The sequence below is a fragment of the Heptranchias perlo genome, chromosome 1, assembly GCF_035084215.1.
Source record: "Heptranchias perlo isolate sHepPer1 chromosome 1, sHepPer1.hap1, whole genome shotgun sequence".
NCBI classification, from domain to species: domain Eukaryota; kingdom Metazoa; phylum Chordata; class Chondrichthyes; order Hexanchiformes; family Hexanchidae; genus Heptranchias; species Heptranchias perlo.
Genome location: NC_090325.1, coordinates 8,253,381 through 8,271,501, shown reverse-complemented (window position 1 = coordinate 8,271,501; position 18,121 = coordinate 8,253,381).

Sequence of the window (18,121 nt, the reverse complement as noted above, 5' to 3'; positions counted from 1 at the left end):
AGATGGGCAATACACCTCCGAGGAGCTCAGGATGGCTGATGTAGGTAATGGAGAATTAACAGTGTGGCACTCTAGGGGGCGGTGTAGCTGGAGTAAACCAAAGCGACAGTGGAGAGGGAGCTTTACTCTGCATCTAACCCGTGCTGTACCTGCCCTGAGAGTGTTTGATGGGACAGTGTAGAGGGAGCTTTACTCTGTATCTAACCCGTGCTGTACCTGCCCTGGGAGTGTTTGATGGGACAGTGTAGAGGGAGCTTTACTCTGTATCTAACCCGTGCTGTACCTGCCCTGGGAGTGTTTGATGGGACAGTGTAGAAGGAGCTTTACTCTGTATCTAACCCGTGCTGTACCTGCCCTGGGAGTGTTTGATGGGACAGTGTAGAGGGAGCTTTACTCTGTATCTAACCCATGCTGTACCTGCCCCGGGAGTGTTTGATGGGACAGTGTAGAGGGAGCTTTACTCTGTATCTAACCCATGCTGTACCTGCCCTGAGAGAGTTTAATGGGACAGTGTGGAGGGAGTTTCGAGAAAGGTAGGGAGGGAAGGAAGGAAGGAAGGCCCTTCGTGTCAGCCAGACCTCTCAAAGTGCTTCACGGTCAATGAACGCCTTTTGAAACGTAGGCTAACACCGCAGCCAAATGCGCACAGCAAGATCCCACAAACAGCATTCCGCTAAACAACCAGATAATGAAGAGAAACATTCACCTAAAACAGGAGTTAAAAAAAAAACCATGATTTTCTGCTGAGCTGTTCTTGTGTCACTGCGTCTACCCTGGCATCGGTGGAAATCTGGTCTGTCAGTCAGTGCGACCTTGTCTGTCAGTGATGGAGCTCCGCAGAGGGATTGCCAGCCCTGGCTGCAATGTAAACCAATTATCAGTGCATGATCCAATATGGTGTAACCATAGGGATCCCTTAATCTTGGCAGCGTGCTGCCAAACACGACCCACTGTCTGCTAGCCCCTTCATGTCTCTGCCACGTCAGCCCGTGAGTGCCTCGGGATTCGCCGACGTACTTCCCTGGCGCAGAAAGCGGGCGCGGGTGATGCCAGCGATACGGTCAAGGGCCCTCCTGCCATCGACTGACATCAACTCGCTCGCCGTTGCTGAGATACCCTTGTGTCGCTGACACTAGCGCACCTCACAAGAGTGGATGGTGTGGCTTACGGAGGGGGAGGGGCGGAGGAGGTGGGGGGATAGAGGAGGAGGAAGGGCACACGTAGGAGAGATGACATTCCTCCTCTCGCTGCCCTCGGCAGTCACGTCTCGAGTCGGCCGAGCGTTAAGCGCCCGCTGGCTCTTTCGAGAGTGCGGTCCACGTCTGCCTTCCCGCCTCACCCCTCCCACCCCCGCTCTACCCTCCCCCGAAGAGAAAGAAAAGGAAACGAAACCGATTTAGCAGATCGTAAATGAATAAAATTAATTTTAAAAACGTGTACCAATGAAGGCTGAGCGCTATCTGCGTTCATAACCGGAACAAAATAACAATAACTCCTGCTCAAGGCCGGCAGATGTCTCTGTGAATTCAGATCGCAGGATTGGTAGCAAGTCTTTCAGATGACCTATGGGGAGAGGGTCCTCCCAGCCTGGGACATCATCCATCATTTGAATCAGTGTGTGCTTTAATTACTGTGTCAGAGAGGCAGAGGGATGCCTGCAAGGGGACATCAGCACAGCTTTCCCTCGCCATAATCATCTTGCTTCTAAGTTTATCTCTCCATTAAGAGCTCATCTGTCACGCACATCTTTGCTTGTCACTTGTCTCTGTCACTTACAAAGAAAGGACTTAACGCCTTGTGTTCCGGGAGTGGTCCCGCAGCTCCGAGCATCGTAGCCGGGCTGTAAAGATAATCACAGAAAAGAATTAAAAGGGGATTAAAAAACGAGAAATACGGAACCAGGCCTTTTTCAACGGCCTCGTGGTTACGGTGCCGGGCTAGCAGCCTCGATGTTATGAGTTCAAATCCCACTGATCGACCACCTAGGTGTGTTGCTGGACTATTGATCCAGCAGGTTGTCCCTAATAAACTAGAGAATCATGAGATCAAATCCCACCATGGGAGTTTGGCTTCAGATTTTTTTTTTTTAAATCTAGGAATTAAAGAGCTGGTCTCAGCAAAAGCGACCGTGAAGCTGTCAGATTGTCGTAAAAACCCGACTGGCTCATTAATGTCCTTGAGGGAAGAAAAACCTTCCGTCCTTACTCGGTCTGGGCCTATATGTGACTCCAGTCCCCAACTCCAACGTGGTTGATTATTAACTGCCCTCTGACGCGGCCTGGAAAGCTGCTCAGTTGTGTCAAACTGGTTCACAAAGAAGGCCCACCACCACCTTCTCAGGGTAACAAGGGATGGGCAATAAATGCCTGGGAATGAATATTAATTTTTAAAAGTACCCTTCAGGAGAGGCGAACCTGTCGCCACTACCCAGTCTGGCCCACGTGTGACTCCATTGTTTGACCCCCAACCCCTGGTAGTTCGAGAAGTTAAATTCAGTTTAACAAAATTTGGAAATGAAAAGCCGGTGTCAGTAAAAAAAAAATGACCGCGAAGCTGTCAGATTGTCGTAAAAAACCCAACAGGCTCACTGATGACCTTTAGGGAAGGAAACCTGCCGTCCTTACCTGCCGATATGTGACTCCAGTCCACACCGACCTGGTTAACTTTTAACTGCCCTCTAAAGTGGCCTTTGAGGTTTTTAAAATTCTGAAGGATTTTGATAGAGTGAATAGGGAAAGAGAATTTCCTGAGTACGGGGAGTCAGTGATGAGGGATCATCAATTTAAAATTGTCACTAAGAGAGTGAGGAGAGAGGGTTAGGAGAAATTTCTTTACACATAGGGTGGTTGGAGCATGGAATGGTTTACCACAGGAAGTGGTTGAGGCAGAGACCATTGAATCTTTTAAGGGGCAAAGTGGATAAATACTTGAAGCAGAGGAAAATACAGGGCTATGGGGAGAGAGTGGGGCAGTGGGATTAGTTTGGGATTGATACAGGGCTATGGGGAGAGAGTGGGGCAGTGGGATTAGTTTTGGATTGATACAGGGCTATGGGGAGAGAGTGGGGCAGTGGGATTAGTTTGGGATTGATACAGGGCTTTGGGGAGAGAGTGGGGCAGTGGGATTAGTTTTGGATTGATACAGGGCTTTGGGGAGAGAGTGGGGCAGTGGGATTAGTTTTGGATTGATACAGGGCTTTGGGGAGAGAGTGGGGCAGTGGGATTAGTTTGGGATTGATACAGGGCTTTGGGGAGAGAGTGGGGCAGTGGGATTAGTTTTGGATTGATACAGGGCTTTGGGGAGAGAGTGGGGCAGTGGGATTAGTTTTGGATTGATACAGGGCTTTGGGGAGAGAGTGGGGCAGTGGGTTTAGTTTGGGATTGATACAGGGCTTTGGGGAGAGAGTGGGGCAGTGGGTTTAGTTTGGGATTGATACAGGGCTTTGGGGAGAGAGTGGGGCAGTGGGTTTAGTTTGGGATTGATACAGGGCTTTGGGGAGAGAGTGGGGCAGTGGGTTTAGTTTGGGATTGATACAGGGCTTTGGGTAGAGAGTGGGGCAGTGGGTTTAGTTTGGGATTGATACAGGGCTTTGGGGAGAGAGCAGGGCAGTGGGTTTAGTTTGGGATTGATACAGGGCTTTGGGGAGAGAGCAGGGCAGTGGGTTTAGTTTGGGATTGATACAGGGCTTTGGGTAGAGAGCAGGGCAGTGGGTTTAGTTTGGGATTAATACAGGGCTTTGGGGAGAGAGTGGGGCAGTGGGTTTAGTTTGGGATTGATACAGGGCTTTGGGGAGAGAGCAGGGCAGTGGGTTTAGTTTGGGATTGATACAGGGCTTTGGGGAGAGAGCGGGGCAGTGGGATTAGTTTTGGATTGATACAGGGCTTTGGGGAGAGAGCGGGGCAGTGGGATTAGTTTTGGATTGATACAGGGCTTTGGGGAGAGAGCGGGGCAGTGGGATTAGTTTTGGATTGATACAGGGCTTTGGGGAGAGAGCGGGGCAGTGGGATTAGTTTGGGATTGATACAGGGCTTTGGGGAGAGAGTGGGGCAGTGGGTTTAGTTTGGGATTGATACAGGGCTTTGGGGAGAGAATGGGGCAGTGGGATTAGTTTGGGATTGATACAGGGCTTTGGGTAGAGAGTGGGGCAGTGGGATTAGTTTGGGATTGATACAGGGCTTTGGGGAGAGAGTGGGGCAGTGGGTTTAGTTTGGGATTGATACAGGGCTTTGGGGAGAGAGTGGGGCAGTGGGTTTAGTTTTGGATTGATACAGGGCTTTGGGGAGAGAGTGGGGCAGTGGGTTTAGTTTGGGATTGATACAGGGCTTTGGGGAGAGAGTGGGGCAGTGGGTTTAGTTTGGGATTGATACAGGGCTTTGGGGAGAGAATGGGGCAGTGGGATTAGTTTGGGATTGATACAGGGCTTTGGGGAGAGAGTGGGGCAGTGGGATTAGTTTTGGATTGATACAGGGCTTTGGGGAGAGAGTGGGGCAGTGGGTTTAGTTTGGGATTGATACAGGGCTTTGGGGAGAGAATGGGGCAGTGGGATTAGTTTGGGATTGATACAGGGCTTTGGGTAGAGAGTGGGGCAGTGGGATTAGTTTTGGATTGATACAGGGCTATGGGGAGAGAATGGGGCAGTGGGATTAGTTTTGGATTGATACAGGGCTTTGGGGAGAGAGTGGGGCAGTGGGTTTAGTTTGGGATTGATACAGGGCTTTGGGGAGAGAGTGGGGCAGTGGGTTTAGTTTGGGATTGATACAGGGCTTTGGGTAGAGAGTGGGGCAGTGGGTTTAGTTTGGGATTGATACAGGGCTTTGGGGAGAGAGCAGGGCAGTGGGTTTAGTTTGGGATTGATACAGGGCTTTGGGTAGAGAGCAGGGCAGTGGGTTTAGTTTGGGATTAATACAGGGCTTTGGGGAGAGAGTGGGGCAGTGGGTTTAGTTTGGGATTGATACAGGGCTTTGGGGAGAGAGCAGGGCAGTGGGTTTAGTTTGGGATTGATACAGGGCTTTGGGGAGAGAGCGGGGCAGTGGGATTAGTTTTGGATTGATACAGGGCTTTGGGGAGAGAGCGGGGCAGTGGGATTAGTTTTGGATTGATACAGGGCTTTGGGGAGAGAGCGGGGCAGTGGGATTAGTTTTGGATTGATACAGGGCTTTGGGGAGAGAGCGGGGCAGTGGGATTAGTTTGGGATTGATACAGGGCTTTGGGGAGAGAGTGGGGCAGTGGGTTTAGTTTGGGATTGATACAGGGCTTTGGGGAGAGAATGGGGCAGTGGGATTAGTTTGGGATTGATACAGGGCTTTGGGTAGAGAGTGGGGCAGTGGGATTAGTTTGGGATTGATACAGGGCTTTGGGGAGAGAGTGGGGCAGTGGGTTTAGTTTGGGATTGATACAGGGCTTTGGGGAGAGAGTGGGGCAGTGGGTTTAGTTTTGGATTGATACAGGGCTTTGGGGAGAGAGTGGGGCAGTGGGTTTAGTTTGGGATTGATACAGGGCTTTGGGGAGAGAGTGGGGCAGTGGGTTTAGTTTGGGATTGATACAGGGCTTTGGGGAGAGAATGGGGCAGTGGGATTAGTTTGGGATTGATACAGGGCTTTGGGGAGAGAGTGGGGCAGTGGGATTAGTTTTGGATTGATACAGGGCTTTGGGGAGAGAGTGGGGCAGTGGGTTTAGTTTGGGATTGATACAGGGCTTTGGGGAGAGAATGGGGCAGTGGGATTAGTTTGGGATTGATACAGGGCTTTGGGTAGAGAGTGGGGCAGTGGGATTAGTTTGGGATTGATACAGGGCTATGGGTAGAGAGTGGGGCAGTGGGATTAGTTTGGGATTGATACAGGGCTTTGGGGAGAGAGTGGGGCAGTGGGATTAGTTTTGGATTGATACAGGGCTTTGGGGAGAGAGTGGGGCAGTGGGTTTAGTTTGGGATTGATACAGGGCTTTGGGTAGAGAGCGGGGCAGTGGGTTTAGTTTGGGATTAATACAGGGTTTTGGGGAGAGAGTGGGGCAGTGGGTTTAGTTTGGGATTGATACAGGGCTTTGGGGAGAGAGTGGGGCAGTGGGTTTAGTTTGGGATTGATACAGGGCTTTGGGGAGAGAGTGGGGCAGTGGGATTAGTTTGGGATTGATACAGGGCTTTGGGGAGAGAGTGGGGCAGTGGGTTTAGTTTGGGATTGATACAGGGCTTTGGGTAGAGAGCGGGGCAGTGGGTTTAGTTTGGGATTAATACAGGGCTTTGGGGAGAGAGTGGGGCAGTGGGTTTAGTTTGGGATTAATACAGGGCTTTGGGGAGAGAGCAGGGCAGTGGGATTAGTTTGGGATTAATACAGGGCTTTGGGGAGAGAGTGGGGCAGTGGGTTTAGTTTGGGATTAATACAGGGCTTTGGGGAGAGAGTGGGGCAGTGGGTTTAGTTTGGGATTGATACAGGGCTTTGGGGAGAGAGTGGGGCAGTGGGTTTAGTTTGGGATTAATACAGGGCTTTGGGGAGAGAGTGGGGCAGTGGGTTTAGTTTGGGATTGATACAGGGCTTTGGGGAGAGAGTGGGGCAGTGGGATTAGTTTGGGATTAATACAGGGCTTTGGGTAGAGAGCGGGGCAGTGGGTTTAGTTTGGGATTAATACAGGGCTTTGGGGAGAGAGTGGGGCAGTGGGTTTAGTTTGGGATTGATACAGGGCTTTGGGTAGAGAGTGGGGCAGTGGGTTTAGTTTTGGATTGATACAGGGCTTTGGGGAGAGAGTGGGGCAGTGGGTTTAGTTTGGGATTGATACAGGGCTTTGGGGAGAGAGTGGGGCAGTGGGTTTAGTTTGGGATTGATACAGGGCTTTGGGGAGAGAGCAGGGCAGTGGGTTTAGTTTGGGATTGATACAGGGCTTTGGGTAGAGAGCAGGGCAGTGGGTTTAGTTTGGGATTGATACAGGGCTTTGGGTAGAGAGTGGGGCAGTGGGTTTAGTTTGGGATTGATACAGGGCTTTGGGGAGAGAGTGGGGCAGTGGGTTTAGTTTGGGATTGATACAGGGCTTTGGGGAGAGAGCAGGGCAGTGGGTTTAGTTTGGGATTGATACAGGGCTTTGGGTAGAGAGCAGGGCAGTGGGTTTAGTTTGGGATTAATACAGGGCTTTGGGGAGAGAGTGGGGCAGTGGGTTTAGTTTGGGATTGATACAGGGCTTTGGGGAGAGAGCAGGGCAGTGGGTTTAGTTTGGGATTGATACAGGGCTTTGGGGAGAGAGCGGGGCAGTGGGATTAGTTTTGGATTGATACAGGGCTTTGGGGAGAGAGCGGGGCAGTGGGATTAGTTTTGGATTGATACAGGGCTTTGGGGAGAGAGCGGGGCAGTGGGATTAGTTTTGGATTGATACAGGGCTTTGGGGAGAGAGCGGGGCAGTGGGATTAGTTTGGGATTGATACAGGGCTTTGGGGAGAGAGCGGGGCAGTGGGATTAGTTTTGGATTGATACAGGGCTTTGGGGAGAGAGCGGGGCAGTGGGATTAGTTTTGGATTGATACAGGGCTTTGGGGAGAGAGCGGGGCAGTGGGACTAGTTTGGGATTGATACAGGGCTATGGGGAGAGAGCAGGGTAGTGGGATTAGTTTTGGATTGATACAGGGCTATGGAGAGACAGCGGGGCAGTGGTACTAGTTTTGGTTTGCTCTCGCAAAGAAGCAACACAGACACGATGGGCCAAATGGCCTCCTTCTGTGCTGTGAACCCCAATGGGTGTTGAGTCAGTGTTCTCTGTATAAGCTGCCTGTTCCTCACGTAAATTTTTGATATTGCTGAATGGCGGTGAAGGTAACAGACGCAGCGATACCAATGGGAGCCTGTCTGAGGTGCGAGTGAACCGTAACCAAACAACACAACAACTTGCATTTATATAGCACCTTTAACGTCGTAAACCGTCCCAAGGCGCTTCACAGGAGCGATTATCAAACAAAATTTGACGCTGAGCCACATAAGGGAATATTAGGACAGGTGACCAAAAGCTTGGTCAAAGAGGTAGGTTTTAATGAGCGTCTTAAAGGAGGAGAGAGAGGTAACAACGCACGAGAATGCCGTGACATCACAGCAGCTCAATCAATAAATGCCAAATCCAAAAGAAGAGATGGCAACTCTCTGGACGAGAGAGTCAGCAGCATTTCCTACTGGGGGTTTGGGGGGAGCATCACAGTTAAGTCTATTGGAAGAAGAGCAGGGGAGTTCTCCCCGCTGTCCTGGGCCAATATTTATCCCTCAACCAACATTCACTAAAAGACAGATGATCTGTTCATTATCATATCGCTGTTTGTGGGATCTTGCTGTGCGCAAATTGGCTGCCACATTTCCCTACATTACAACAGAGACTATGCTTCGAAAAAAGTACTTCATTGGCTGTGAAGCGCTTTGGGACGTCCTGAGGTCGTGAAAGGCGCGATATAAATGCAAGTTCTTTCTTCTCTTCTATTTATAGAAACATAGGAACAGGAGTCGGCCATTCAGCCCTTCGAGCCTGTTCCGCCATTCAATTAGATAATGGCTGATCTGTATCTTAACTAAAATTGACTATTTCCAGGGTTTTCGCTGAACTTCCCCTGAACTTACGGCAGGAGATCGGGGAGAATCCTTTGCGGACTTTAGGGCCACGGTGTTTTTTTTTAAAAAACACATTGAGTACAACGGGATGCACTTCGACTTAGTCAGATCCGATCTTCATCATCTGTCACCACACGTTGCTGGGTAACGATAAGAACTGGGACCACCGACTGACATTTCCCCTCCTCAGCCCAACCGTTGCCCTGGCTGAGATCGGATAACTCAGGGTAGGCCAGGAATCAAGCCTGCGGCCTTCCTGATCCAATACAACTCCGTCCTACCTCAGGCAGTGAACTTACCAACTGCGCCATCAGTGAAAACGAAGAACGTGTGTCCAACACCCCATTACATGACTCAGCGCGCCCCATCCAATCAGTTACTTTGGACGTGCAGTCACTCTTGCTATGGAGGCTAACATGGCAGCTATTAGAGGGTGTGGTGGAGGCAGATTCAATCGTGGCCTTCAAAAGGGAACTGGATAAATAATTAAAAGGAAAAAGTTTGCAGGGCTACGGGTATAGAGCGGGGGAGTCGAACTAGCTGGATTGCTCTTGCATGGAGCTGGCATGGACTCATAAGAACATAAGAAATAGGAGCAGGAGTAGGCCAATCGGCCCCTCGAGCCTGCTCCGCCATTCAATAAGATCATGGCTGATCTGATCCTAACCTCAAATCTAAAGAACACAAGAAGTCGGAGCAGGACCCGGCCACTCAGCCCCTGGGCCCTCTGCGCCACCCACAGGGCCTTGACCGATCCGAACTCAGCTTCATGTCCAATTTCCTGCCCGCTCCCCGTAACTCCTAATTCCCTTTACTTCTAGGAAACTGTCTATTTCTGTTTTAAATTTATTTAATGATGTAGCTTCCACAGCTTCCTGGCCTCCTTCCGTGCTGCAACCATTCTATGATTCTATGATTCCATTTTGTACATAGCAAAATCCCACGAGCAGTAAGGAGATGAATGGCCCATTACTCTGCTTTTGTGGTGTTGATTAAGGGATAAATGTCAGCCAGTTCACCAGGAGGACTGCATGCTGCTCTTCATATAGTATCATGGGATCTTTAATGTCCACCTGAGAGGGAAAATGGTGCCTCGGTTTAACGTCTCATCCGAAAGACGGCAACTCAGACAGTGCAGCACTCCCTCAGTACTGAAATTCAAAGGCTTATATTTGAAGGATATGGTGAGAAAGAATTGGAGGTATAGAGAGAAGGGATTCAGGGATATGGTGAGATGGGATTGGGGAATATGGTGAGAAGGGGCTGGGGAATATGGTGAGAAAGGATTGGGGGATATGGTGAGAAAGGATTGAAGAGAAGGAATTGGGGATATGGTGATCAGTTATTGTAGGATGTGTTGAGAATGGATTGGGGATACAGTGAGAAGTGATTGAGGAAATTTGATAAAGAATGGAGGGATATGGTGATAAGGGATGGAGGGATATGATGAGAAGGGATGGAGAGATATGTTGAGAAGGGAGGGAGCGATATGGTGAGATGGGAGGGAGAGATATGGTGAGATGGGAGGGAGAGATATGTTGAGAATGGAGGGAGGGATATGGTGAGATGGGAGGGAGGGATATGGTGAGAAGGGAGGGAGAGATATGTTGAGAAGGGAGGGAGGGATATGTTGCGAAGGGAGGGAGGGATATGTTGAGAAGGGAGGGAGGGATATGGTGAGAAGGGAGGGAGGGATATGTTGAGAAGGGAGGGTGGATATGTTGAGAAGGGAGGGAGGGATATGTTGAGAAGGGAGGGAGGGATATGTTGAGAAGGGAGGGTGGGATATGTTGAGAAGGGAGGGTGGGATATGTTGAGAAGGGAGAGATATGTTGAGAAGGGAGGGAGGGATATGTTGAGAAGGGAGGGAGGGATATGTTGAGAAGGGAGGGTGGGATATGTTGAGAAGGGAGAGATATGTTGAGAAGGGAGGGAGGGATATGGTGAGAAGGGAGGGAGGGATATGGTGAAACGAGATGGAGGGATATGGTGAGAAGGGAGGGAGGGATATGGTGAGAATGGAGGGAGGGATATGGTGAGAATGGATGGAGGGATATGTTGAGAAGGGATGGAGGGATATGGTGAGAAGGGAGGGAGGGATATGGTGAGAATGGAGGGAGGGATATGGTGAGAATGGATGGAGGGATATGTTGAGAAGGGATGGAGGGATATGGTGAGAAGGGAGGGAGGGATATGGTGAGAATGGAGGGAGGGATATGGTGAGAAGGGAGGGAGGGATATGGTGAGAAGGGATGGAGAGATATGGTGAGAAGGGATGGAGAGATATGGTGAGAATGGATGGAGAGATATGGTGAGAAGGGATGGAGAGATATGGTGAGAAGGGAGGGAGGGATATGGTGAGAAGGGAGGGAGGGATATGGTGAGAATGGAGGGAGGGATATGGTGAGAAGGGAGGGAGGGATATGTTGAGAAGGGATGGAGGGATATGTTGAGAAGGGATGGAGGGATATGGTGAGAAGGGATGGAGAGATATGGTGAGAATAGATGGAGAGATATGGTGAGAATAGATGGAGAGATATGGTGAGAAGGGAGGGAGGGATATGATGAGAATGGATGGAGGGATATGGTGAGAAGGGAGGGAGCGATATGGTGAGAAGGGAGGGAGGGATATGGTGAGAAGGGATGGAGAGATATGGTGAGAATGGAGGGAGGGATATGATGAGAAGGGAGGGAGGGATATGGTGAGAATGGAGGGAGGGATATGGTGAGAAGGGATGGAGGGATATGTTGAGAAGGGATGGAGGGATATGGTGAGAAGGGAGGGAGGGATATGATGAGAAGGGAGGGAGGGATATGGTGAGAATGGAGGGAGGGATATGGTGAGAAGGGAGGGAGGGATATGTTGAGAAGGGATGGAGGGATATGTTGAGAAGGGAGGGAGGGATATGGTGAGAATGGAGGGAGGGATATGGTGAGAAGGGAGGGAGGGATATGTTGAGAAGGGATGGAGGGATATGATGAGAAGGGAGGGAGGGATATGGTGAGAATGGAGGGAGGGATATGGTGAGAAGGGAGGGAGGGATATGTTGAGAAGGGATGGAGGGATATGTTGAGAAGGGAGGGAGGGATATGGTGAGAAGGGATGGAGAGATATGGTGAGAATAGATGGAGAGATATGGTGAGAAGGGAGGGAGGGATATGGTGAGAAGGGAGGGAGGGATATGTTGAGAAGGGAGGGAGGGATATGGTGAGAAGGGAGGGAGGGATATGGTGAGAAGTGAGGGAGGGATATGGTGAGAAGGGAGGGAGCGATCTGGTGAGAAGGGAGGGAGGGATATGATGAGAAGGGAGGGAGGGATATGATGGGAAGGTGCATGTGTGCTCAATCTATGAAAAGAGAACGACATTGTTGAACCTACTGACTTTTTCCTCTCTAAAAACAGTATTATGAGGTTCGAGAGGGGGCCCTGTTAGTTGGGATGTCTGAAGGAGGTGGAGACAATAAGAGGTGAGAATGTGGAACTCGCTACCACAGGAGTAGTTGAGGTGACGAGCATAGATGCCTTTAACGGGAAGCTAAATAAACACATGAGGGAGAAAGGAATAGAAGGATATGCTGATAGGGTGAGATGAAGCAGGGAGTGAGGAGGCTCATGTGGAGCATAAACACTGACATGGACCTGAACGGCCTGTTTCTGTGCTGTACATTCTATGTAATTCTATGTAATGTGAAAAAATAGCATTGGCACTTAAAAACACACAGTGCTGGCCCCCTGGATTGAGTGCATTTCAGAGCTGCACAGCTTGGTGGATCGGGCCAGGATGGACTACTGGATGCCAGATTCCATCCTATCCAACATCAAAGAGACGTGGCCAACCTGTCAGTGCTCTACAACATGATGAGTGAAGTGGCACCACCAGAGTGTCAGTCCCTTAAGCCAGGCCTGCACGTTTGTGCCAGCAATACAAGAGCTGTCACAGCTGCACCTCGACACTCTGTCTCAGTCCAAAAGGTTTGCCCAGAATGTCAGGACCAAAGCCTCCTCTTGCTCGCAGGCCGCGTCACACAGAAGGCCGGTCTCCTGCACACGGAAGCCGATCCATCCATCTCTTGTGGAACCAGGGTTATTGGAGCGTGAGCCCAGGCTGCAGCAGAGCTGTGACTTGCCATTTGGACCCCCAGCACAATTTCTCCGAGGCCCTTCTCTGCTCCCGCCCTTTCGTGGGACGTCAGCCCTCTGTTAAACTTTGTCTTCTGATCTCAAGGTGATTCGTTAGTTCACTTCTTGCTGGGGTGCAGTTGTTCCACGAATTCTGGTCACCCTTTAACATCTCACCCAAATGACCATCATCTATTGCGTCAGCCTTGACAATGAGTGCTGGCAAGTTATTTAACCTCGGTGCCAAGACAGCCTGGGCCTAACCTGCCCACACCCGACAAACACACACGTTTACTTGAATCTGCTTGCACCGTCCTTTCAGGAAGTGCATCCCAGACCATAACAACTCGCTGCGTAAAAAAAAATTCTCCTCATCTCCCCCCTGGCTTTTTTGCCAATTATCTTAAATCTGTGTCCTCTGGTTACTGACCCTCCCGCCAGTGGAAACAATTTCCCCGTATCTACTCTATCAAAACCCTTCATGATTTTGTACACCTCTAAAAAATCTCCCCTGAACCTTCTCTGTTCTGAGGAGAACAATCCCAGCTTCTCCAGTCTCTCCACATAACTGAAGTCCCTCACCCCTGGTACCATTCTGGTAAATCTCCTCTGCACCCTCTCTAAGGCCTTGACATCCTTCCTAAAGTGCGGTGCCCAGAATTGGACACAATACTGCAGCTGAGGCCTAACCAGTGTTTTATAAAGGTTTAGCATAACTTCCTTTCTTTTGTACTGTGTGCCTCTATTAATAAAGCCCAGGATCCCCTTTGTTTTTGAACAGGTTGATAATGTCTCCTGCTATATCTTCAGTCTCCTTCTCTGAAGCCACTGCTGTTGCTCAGTGTCTGGGTTTTTTTTTTACCGATTGTGAGCCACCTTGGGACTTCTTACTGTGTCAAAGAATCTATATGAATGCAAACTTCTGTTGTTTATTCTCCTACTCTTTGCAACGATATAGCGTGAGTTATTCACAGATATTCAGCGACTTTCCTAAGTGCCAATGTTTTATGTCGGTTTGAATATTAACTCAGAGACATTCTCCTAATGATCAATATCTGACCACGCATCACTCGGGCAACCAGCTTTAGCAGGTGGCTAAAGAGGGAGAGTGTGAGAGGAGGCTGAAGGGCTGAATGCCGCTGTATAGAAAGTTGTTTTACATCTTCACTCAATCTTTGGTTACAAAGGACACTAATAAAAGTTCAACATAAAGGCAACCAGTCTCTGAAACCATGGCGATGCCCTACAGGATGGGCCCTGGCCCTTCATGGAAGTTTCTTAATAATAAAGGTCGATGACTCAATAAAGAAAGAAAAAGAAAGACTTGCATGAAGTATTTTTGAAGTGTAGTCACTGTTGTAATGTAGGAAACACGGCAGCCAATTCGCACACAGCAAGATCCCACAGAAATCCGTTTTAGTGATGTTGGTTGAGGGATAAATATTGACCAGGACGCCGGGAAGAACTCCCTGCATCTTATTTGAAATAGAGCCATGAGATCTTCTACATCTACCCGAGACGGCAAATGGGACCTCGGTTTAATACTTCATCTGAAAGACGGCACCTCCGACAGTGCAGCACTCCCTCAGTACTGTACTAGAGTGTCAGCCTAGATCCTTGTGCTTAAGTCTCTGGAGTGGGACTCTGAGGCGAGAGTGCTACCCACTGACACTTAATCCCTCTGATTCGTGCCATCTTGGGTTCTTAATTTATCACGTGAACAGTGGGACTATGGGGGAGGGAGGAGGTGTGAGGGGAGGGGGAAGAGGTCACAGGGCGATTACCCGAGACAGACTTTTTTTTTTGTTTTTGAAATGCTCCCATTTCACTGGGGCTGGAAGAGGGCTGTGGAAACACGGACCCAGCAAGGGGTCAGCGCAGGACTCGGGAGGGGAGAGGAGGACCCTGGGCAAGAAATGAAACGGCAAGAGCGGACGGTGCTGTAACTTTAAAAGGAAATGGCTGAAGGAGGATTGCGGCGGTCGCTGATGAAAGGAGATGCCAGTAGGGGGGCTGGGGCCAGCCTTGCCAAGGCTCTGTCATAGACAAATCCTTAGATGCTGCAGCTGAGCGGCAGATGCTGGGAAGGGTTTAATTGACTTGTTAATTCAGCACGCAGGCTCCTTGATGAGATCTGGCAGGGCCCCCTTTTGTCACTTGCCCTTTTTTTTTCATTACACGGAGTAGGAACACCTGGTGCGAGACAAGAGAACAATATTGTCCACGTTCGGGCCAGGCTGTTGTAGGGAGGGGATCAGGAGGGAGTGGGAGTGGAGGGCGAAGGGGGGGGGGAGGGAACGTGGAGATTCGAACTGCACAAGATGCACAGGGGCTCCTCCGTTCCTAAACTCCCAGGCAGGCTGCCGACCTTCAGCATCCCAGCAGAGCAAGTATCGCCTTGTCACTGGGATTGGGAAGCACTGAGGGGTAATCTTCATGCATATTGACACTTTGCTACATGACCTTTGCGTGTATTCCGCTAATCCCAGTAATACGTGCCAGGAATTCTGAGGACCACCACTCCTCTCGCTTCACACGCCATTCAGATGCAGGGAGGCCCGTGTATATTCTCTCATCTGTATAGTCGATGCTGTTTTTCTATCGTGACTCTCAGCGATAATTCCGCAGGCGAGGAATGTGAAGCAGGCAACTTCAAGTAAATGCAGAGCCCACTGGACCAAATCCTATCCTATTCACTCCCCCCTGTACAGAATCCCAATGGACAAAACCCCATCCCATTCACTCCCCCCTGTATAGAATTCCAATGGACCAAACACCTTCCCATTCAACCCCCATCCCCAATTGAAACGCCAATGAATGAAGTCCCCTTGTAATTTATGTCTGTAGCAGAATTCCAATGGATTAAACCCCTTCCCATTTACACTGACTTGATGAAATCCAAAGGGCTAGATCTTCCTCTTCACATCCATTATATAGAATCCCAATGGACGAAATCCTTTCTCATTCATTCCCATTACATACAATCCCAATTACCTTTCCCATTCCCATCAATTACATAGAGTCCCAATGGACCAAACCCTTGCCTTTTCATTCTCAATGCCCTCTTAATGAACCATAACCCTATCCCATTCATTCCCATTATATAGAATCCCAATCACCAAACCCTTTCCCATTCTTTCCCATCGTATAAAATTCCAAAGGACCAGAGTTACTTTCATTTACTCCCATTGTACAAATTGCCAGATGATTTTTTTTCCCATTCACTCGCACCAATTAAGATTACATACAACAACATGCATTTATATAGCGCCTTTAACATAGTAAAACGTCCCACGGCGCTTCACAGGAACGATTATCAAACGCCGGTTCACATAAGGAGATATTAAAGGACAGGAGCATAGTCAAAGAGCTAGGTTTTATGGAGCGTTTTAAAGGAGAAGAGAGAGGGGGAGAGGTGGAGAGGTTTAGGGAAGGAATTCCAGAGTTTAGGGCCTAGGCAATGGGACGCATGGCCGCCAATGGTGGAGCGAAGGAAATCAGGGATGTGCAAGAGGCCAGAATTGGAGGATACAGAGATCTCGGAGGGTTGTAGGGCAGGAGGAGTTTACAGAGATAGAGAGGGGCGAGGCCATGGAGAGATTTGAAACCAAGGATGAGAAGTTTAAAATTGAGGCGTTCCCGGAGCATGAGCCAATGTAGGACAGTGAGCACAGGGGTGATGGGTGAACGGGACTTGGAGCAAGTTAGGATACGGGCAGCAGAGTTTTGAATGAGCTTATGATTACAATTTTTATATAGCTATATAAAACTCCTGTATATAATTTATTATGTAATTTTAGTTGGTTACTTGAATTGAATTCAGTTTACAAAATCTTGATATAAAAATCTGGTATTAGTAAAAGTGACCATGAAGCTGTCAGATTGTCGTAAAAGCCCAACTGATTCATTAATGCCCTTTAGGGAAGGAAACCTGCCGTCCTTACCTGGTCTGGCCTAATCGTGACTCCAGTTCCACACCAATGTGGTTGGGCACTAAATTGGGCCGTGTAGCGCCCATTGTTTCGGCGCTACGCAGCCTCCCAAAGTGCCAAGATGGCGTCTTGAATGCGCGCACGTTTCCAGAGTGCCGTGCGCCGGAAGCCATCTTGGTACAGGAGTTAGCGCAGGCGCAGATAACGAACGCCAGAAGCATGTAAAGCAAGGAGAAAATGGATACAATCAGTGTGCCGCGCTGATTTAAAGGGATAGACGCCATTATGAGACTTAACATTCAACTCAACGCACAGTCTTAACCCCCGACCATCTGAACGTGTCTCAGAGTGCCTGGAGGACCCACCACCAGTGCTATTTAAAGGGGCCATACAGGATTTACAGGTTAGTGGCTGAATTATTGCTTCTGGCTGCCGAGACATTTGTAACTGTTTTTGGAGGTCTCCTACACTTGAATACTAGGACGTGGGGACATAGCCTAACATTTAGAGCCAGGACGTGCAGGAGTGAAGTTAGGAAATGCTTCTACACACAAAGAGTGGGAGATGTTTGGAACGCTCTTCTGCAGTTGATGCTTGCTCAATTTTGAATTCTAAATCTGAGATTGATAGATTTCTGTGAACCAAGGGCATTAAGGGATGTGGGGCTAAGACAAGTATATGGAGTTAGGTCACAGGTCCACCATGATCTCATTGAATGGTGGAACAGGCTCGAGGGGCTAAATGCCACTGCCACTTGCTGCGCACTGATATGCGCCACCTTCTCCTGCAAGAAAGTGGGATGTGTGTCTGGGTGATGTGTCTGTCATGTATGCCAGTGTGTGTGGCCTTGAGTTGAGGGAGGCGGCTTGCAACAGTGGTAATGTGTGAGGGTGAGAGGAAGCATTTGATTGGAAGAGTTGAGTACTAATTGAAAGAGTTTGTTGGTAGGTGGGTGATGGGGGGAGTGCAGTGCGTGGTGCAGTTGGTAGGAGATGCCACTCGACAGTTGACCTCACTCACCTTGACCACTCATGTCAAAGCATTGAACTTCTTCCTGCACTGCATCCATATCCATGATGCTGTGCGCCTGGCACTGACTTCATCCCCTACTGCCTCACTCTGCCTTTTGGATATATGTCTGGAGGGCCTCTTGCCCCCTGCCCCCTGTGAATATAGGATGATCCTCCTTCTGACTACCACTTGCACCAAGGCCTCTGGTGCATCAGCAGAGAACTTTGGTGCACCCACTCTCGCAGGCCTGGTACGAACTCAGATCGGCAGATTGGTGAAGTCCGGCATGCAGATTGGAGGATGTGGGATTTAGTGGTGCGCAACCTTTATTCAATGTTTTAACATAACTCATCAGTGTGTAAACATAGGGACGGGACCTGCATCTGTGCTTTACGTGTGCAATGTCTGATCTCCGTTCAGACTCCGTGCAGACAGCAGACTGTTATTTTCAGCAAATAACAGGTACCAGCTACCTTTAAGAGATTTCCAAC